This window comes from Micropterus dolomieu, linkage group LG08 (assembly GCF_021292245.1).
Source record: "Micropterus dolomieu isolate WLL.071019.BEF.003 ecotype Adirondacks linkage group LG08, ASM2129224v1, whole genome shotgun sequence".
Taxonomy (NCBI): Eukaryota; Metazoa; Chordata; class Actinopteri; order Centrarchiformes; family Centrarchidae; genus Micropterus; species Micropterus dolomieu.
In genome coordinates this window covers 14,725,558-14,732,580 of record NC_060157.1, presented here as the reverse complement: position 1 = coordinate 14,732,580, position 7,023 = coordinate 14,725,558, and positions in this window count along the sequence as shown.

Here is a 7,023-nt window from a genome sequence, read left to right as displayed (position 1 = left end):
GGTGTACCAGCAATGGAGTGAGAGCCCAGAAGAATGAGGATGGCTCATATTTAATGCCTTCTGGATGGATTGGCCAGTTACACTAATGTAAACTCCACCTACCAGGACCTGAAAGAGAGACACAAAACACAAGCAGCACCAAGGGCAATACACAACCCTACAGGCCATGGCAAAGCCAAAAGGCTGTCACAATCTCAATTGAGGTATTGTAATTACTTTCAATTTGACTAAAGTGGGTATTTAATGACATACTATGGCTCTCTCGCTCAGTCTGTCTCTTTGTGTCTCACCAGTAGGCGGAACCTACATAAATAAAAAATAATGTAAAAGGGTAGAAAATATCAGCAAATGGTTTTAGTTACTAAAACAGTCATTACACAGCACGCCGTGCAATACTGTTAACTGCATGGAATAGATCACTGTGAGAGTTTGAAATCAGACTGCTTAGAGGAAACTACTCAGTATAAAGGCTGCCACATGTCATGATAGATGCAGATGCTCATAAGAATAAATCAGCTAAGAATTAATGAAAGGTGTGTTCGGAAGGGTCCTATTTTTTGCCTCTCATTTTTCTGTTTTTTCACCACAAGCATAAGGCAAAGGAAAGCAAAGTTAAATTGCGGGGTGGTTTAACCGACCACAACATGTCTTTTGTGCATTTCTCATGCTTAGTTAATTATGCAGACCTCACTCCAGGGAATGTGAGAGGCCCAGTTGAGCCTGTTGGTATATCATTCTGCTATTCAAACCAAAAAAGAAAGAAAGAAAATTTCTTAGATGTCACTGCTGCTGCCTGCAACTCTGTTGGGTTAAGTAATGAATGAGTTACGACCTGCACTTCCTGGGCGGTGTCAACTAAATCCATGACATTTTAAAAAGGTATCAATGGTGTCCAAGGGATAAATCCTCTGGCGACCCCCTGACTTTTCTGGTAGTGACACCAGCAGGTCAATGGTTTTACTTATTCTGTGAAATATGTCAACATGGATTGTCAAAAAATCTTTAAAGACACATTAATGGTTCCCAGACAATGAATAATGACTTTGGTGATCTGCTGACTTATCATCTAGCACCATCATCAGGTTTAAATTACAATTTATACCTGCAAAACTAGACATTCCCATCAGCCACAGCTGTACTTTGTGCTTAATAAGCATGTGCAAGCACACAATACACTGTATGGACAGCCCTTTATTTTTCTTCCATATAGATAGATGTCTAATGAAATGTCAATGAAGCCTCTTAATCCTATCATCTAATTACCACCAAATCGTTAATTATCCATCTGTGTATTATTGATTGCTTTCATTGTCACAATTGACTTTATGCCTCTTTCTCATGAGTGGTCAATTCAACCTGCTCACATCCACTCCACTCCACTCTCTCTCTCTCTCTCTCTCTCTCTCTCGCTCTCTCTCTCCAGAACACATCTGCAAACATGCTGACAGTTACACACTTGACAGGCTGTATCAGAAAAATTGCTGGTTGACAGAACAAACGTTCACACGTCACAAATGTGTCACCTCCAATCCCAGGGCAATTACACTGTCACTCAGCAGTCTTATCAAGGTTTGTGTGAGACCCCTGTCTTACAATAATGCAATACATGTGTGTACAGTACATATACCTATCCCATTTACAACTGAACGTTTAGTGCGGAATTAAAATGCATTTATACAGCACCTTTTCATAACAAAGGTAAAAGGTCCATTAGTACCAGAAACACCCTTTAACATCAACAATTGAAACAATTTTCAAACTACATCCACGCCAAAATGAAGCAGCACTAAAGAGTGGTTTGTCTGGCCTAAAGTTGTATGAAGCTGCTTCAGACCAAGAGTGGGACCCCACTTCATCAGACCTACATGTATTGAAGACACTTTATAACAGATCCGACCGGCTCTTTTGTATGTTTGTATGTGTCTCTGTGTTCTGATTCTCCAGCAATGGCTTACTTCTGGCATTTAACTTGAATTTATCATATCACATCTTAGAAACACTGCTGAAACAGACAGATAGAGATAGTTTTCTGGTTAGCTGCAGTAGCTTATATTTGTAGGTACCAAATTCGTGCTGCCTGCCGGATCCTTATCTGCACATGCGCTAAAGTGGTCCTGTCTGTCAAAGAAGGTTACCACGGATGTGCCTTTTCATAATTACTTGTGTGTTGTTGTCTGTTCTCATTCTGACTGCTTTCAGAAAAGCTGACAAAGCGTTATTTGATCATAGTATTTGATGCAAAAAGTACCCTTCAGCGTGCGTATGAGGCGCCCGCGGGCGCGTCTGCATGAGATGCCCTGTCTAGACCGGAAGCGCTAGTAGCTAACTAGGTAGCTAGCTATGTTAGTATAAAAGGCGCTAACAGCTTCCCAAAGCCCCTTACCCCTACCCTAACCATCACAATGGTGTGTGCCTAAACCAAAGTCCACGACTGTATGCATGTCCACTGGCTAACCCTACAGCTGCTAGGGATAGCCTCCTTTGTGTTGCTACTTTGTTAAATTGTTGTCATTATTAGAAATTAAAAATGTACAGTTGAAGAAGGTTTTTCATATCTTAAGTATATTCCTATTACATCGTAGTAAACAGTTTAATCTCCAGTGATTAAAAAATATTTTGTTAACTTGATTTGAAAGATTTAGTTGGATCATTGTGAATAGGCAGATTTGCGGTAACCTTTGACTGACAGAACCACTTTTCCGCATGTGCAGAACGTATCTGGCAAGCGGTACGGATTTGGCACTGACAATGTTTTCTGAACTGTTGAATAAGAGATTAACTGAAGATTTAAGCTGGCAAAGAGATGATAAAACAAACACCAGGTAGGTTTGTTTACCAAGCATGCATCTCTCTGCAGGGTAAAGGCAGTGAGAAAGACCCACTGTGGGGAAGTTTTTTAAACACCTTTTTACTGTGACCTGAAGGTTGAATATGTAATTTCAGAAAATATTTCATGCATAAATTTTGGGCTAATGTGAATTTATGTGTCAAAAATTGCTACATAATTTGACATTTTCAATTACATACATCAGTGTCCCCCAAGCAGTAAACATGGATCAAGCGTCGACCTTGCTGTCAGTCTGTACATTACTTATTTTTTGTAAATATATATATATATTCTTAAGTTTGTTTATTGACGTTGAGGCCCTCTCATGCTGTACAATCTGTACCCTTAGGCTAAGCTAAGGTAAGACTGTCTGTGTTTAAATCAAAATCTCTCTGGGTTCTAATCGAGCAACACAGGGGTTCTGCCTTGGCTTCCCAGCTCCCTGGCTGTGCAGCCAGCCCCCTCTATCCTCTAAGAACATTCATTCAGCACTCCTCTGCCACAAACACTCTATGCCTCTATAGCTGTGATTATGGATACTTCTAACCAATGTGCACATTTGGGAATATTATACTGTGACAACAGCATGTCTTAGCCCCACAAAGCACACATTACAGCATCACAAAACCCTGCTTGCTCCCCACAAAGCCTAGTGTAGAAAAATACACAATATTGTGAATGAAAGTGAAAACTCAACAATTCTGCCATTTGTCTGCTCTTTCCGGCTGTAGTTCTACTCTCCTCCACACTGAGAGAGCGGGAAAAGAGGATCACAGGAGGTAGCTAGAAACAGTGGAACGTTGGCTTTGCCCCATTAAGTTGAGTTTATTGTACCTTAGTGGAGAGATAAAGGCCCAGCATTACTATGTTTTATAACTTTCGTTCTCACAGTAGAGATGACTTTTGTGCTCCAAAGGTGAGAAGTCTTACTGGAAAGCAATTGCTGTCTCTGAATAACTGCTAGCCTTATTACTGTCATGTTTTTCTTTAAAGGTGAACACTGATGAAACCTCTCCCCTTGAATTCCAGTGTATTACATAACATGGCACAAATCAAGGCACCAGTGGTAACCAATCTATTTAACAGAACTGCTTCAGAACAGTACGTCAATTAGACTGAATCCAAAATGACTGGAAGTCTATGATCACTGCTCCCCAAGTTTACCCCCGGCATTCAGTTTTCCCATTTTACTTCCCTGTAATTAGTTCCCATTTAGCTTCAATGTAGAAAAAATCAGTTTATTCTATACTGCCTTACATTATTACATAATATATTCTTGCATCAGTGAATTCACATTTCTACACAATTCAGCCTGACATATTTGGTTTCTGTGGAAATTTTGGGATCTTCAGTAGAATTTGCAGTACAGCTGTTTGACTTGAAGCAAAGTTTGGCCACACAACGTGAATTTGTGTTGACTGAACCACTGGCAGGACAGAGGTGTTTCAGAGGTTAATGACAAATCAACATAAAGAATAAAAAGTAAGAAGAAGAAATGTTGTCATTATAAAAATAATCAGATGCATGCTTTGGCTAACTGTATTTCCAGAATTTTTCCTTTGATTTAAACACAAAGGGCCCCAGGTAGATACTTCTCTATTACACTGAACAAAATTATAAACGCAACACTTCTGTTTTTGCCCCCATTCATCATGAGCTGAACTCAAAGATCTAAGACTTTCTCTATGTACACAAAAGGCCTATTTCTCTCAAATATTGTTCACAAATCTGTCAAAATTGTTAGTGAGCACTTCTCCTTTGCTGAGATAATCCATCTAGCTCACAGGTGTGGCATATCAAGATTCTGGTAAGACAGCATTGGTATTGCACAGGTGTGCCTTAGGCTGGCCACAATGAAAGGCCACTAGACCATAGAGAAAGTCTTTGAGTTCAGCTCATGATGGATGAGGGCAAAAACAAAAGTGTTATAATTTTGTTCTGTGTAGAATGAGCAGTCATAATGACTGCTACTTTCTGCATATTTTACACAGCTTCAGGTTACAGCCAGCAAAGCAGCTTCAAATAACTTCCCAAACAAGGGATTGTACTAAAATCCTCCTCCAGTGCCTCAAGAGGAAATGGCGGTCGATGGTATGCCACTCAAAAAACTGACCCTAAGTCAGTTCCCATGGCAACCCGCTGGACTGGAAGTGAAGTCTTTCACATCCCAAGTCTCTGTTGCCTGCTAGATATATAACTGCCTGCATCTGTCTGTGGACATGGTGAGTGCAGCGCAGGGTTTGCAAAGACACATACAGCCTTATCAGATATACATAAACTTAGGTGCTGCTCCTATGTTCCTCACTACTGATAATGAATACTTTAGCTGAGACACGTTGTGTTCTTTGTTTTGTGGAAGTACAGAAGAACAACTGAATAAGTGCGTACAAATGTCCGAAAGATGTTACTTCCTTAATGCTTAATAACTGCAAGTTTAGTAAAAACTCTTTAATCTCTTTATTTGGTTTGCGTCATACACTCTAGTTCTTACAAATGATGATACACCCCCCTCACACAAACTACACACCCTTAAAAGAACATGCATTCCCACACCCTCTCACAATGGGCACAAGTTGAACAATCAGTAAAGGCATATTGTTCTCAGAAAGCCCTCCATCCCTCAGTGCTAACTTGATGCATTGTAGCTAAATACATTGTACAGATTAGACGGATTTCTTGCAGCATAGTCTTCAAAGGAAAACTTAAGACATTTTAGGAAATGCTCTTATTCTTATCGAGATTTCGATGAGAAGCTTAATACCACTTTCCTGTCTGTATGGTAAATATGAACCTACTATGAGCGACTGGTTTACTCAGCTTAGCGCAAAGATTGGAACCAGCTAGCCTGGCTCTGCTCAATGATAACAAAACATAACAAGAAATAGTCAGACTCATTATGTTCCCAGAGGTCCTATGTTACCCAGATTTATAAAGGGAACATGACAAAGGGTCCCATGTTCGCCAATTCTATGATAGAGATAGGGGTGAGGGGGGTTAGGGAATTTGGGGACATAGATATTTTCCTGTGACAATCCCTTGTTACCACATGCATGGAGGTCAAGCTTGTTTTCTCCATATTTAAACTCCTGCCGACAGAGCATTCACGAGAACATTAATGGAGTGAATCACTCAATCAGTAGCTAAAAGCAGAGCCTTTGGGAGGAGTGTGTAAAATAAAGACAGATGGCTTATAGAGAATAAAGAAATGTTGTTAGGAGGCGAGCAACTAAGTGAAAAAGAAAGAGAAAGAACTGGTATGGGCTGCCTACTCTGTTTTGTTGACTTATCCGGTGACAGTACTGGGTATGTCAATGGTCAAAGCAAACCACCCCAAGAAGACAGAAAAACAACTTACTTTTTGATTGAATGTTTGAAAGTCATCATGTCACACTGTGAGTCTGTGTGTGGTTGTTGTAGTTCTCTGACCCTCTCATCTCTCCTGCTGGGTGTTTCAGAAGGACACCTGGAGAGGAGGGAGAGCTGTTATATGTACAGTGTTTTTTTCTTTCCTAGAGTCTACACGCTGCCATTAAGACAAATATATTTGTATGGTTTGAGGTGCAGAACTACCACAGTAAATTAGTGTATGTCAACAAACAATGTGCCAAATGAATTCTCACCTTTTGTGATGAAGACGGATGTGCCATAGAGGGCAGAGAGTCTACAGGTGTTTTCATTTCAACTGATCAATAGCTTCTGATTTCACAGAAGAGTTACGAATCTCAGATTCAAGGCGTGTTAACCAGTGAAATCCCTTGCTGTCGTCCACAGGCCTGTAAAAATACACGATCAGAAGCTGTCAGAGTGCCGGTGTGAGATATTCATTCATCACCTGTGCAAACCAGGATGTTAATTACATTCTCTCATTAATCAACCAACATATTTTCATTTGCTATTTGGCAGGGGATTTGAGTAGATTCACTCACTATGTGCTTCTTAATTTATCTATCTAATCGAAAAAAGAACATTATAATTGTAGAACAAGCAATAGTATATTGAGTGATGATACTTATTCCATCCAGATTTGGATGATTTGGCTCAGGCAAAGGATAGTGGATGGATAGTTTAGGGGACTGGAAGAATTCCAAGCTAATATCCCAAGAACATGATTGTATATCTATACTGCTAAGGCCTCTTGACACTGATATGTCTGTATTTAAACAGAGAAAGAATAGATTTCTACACTCTGTACCTTG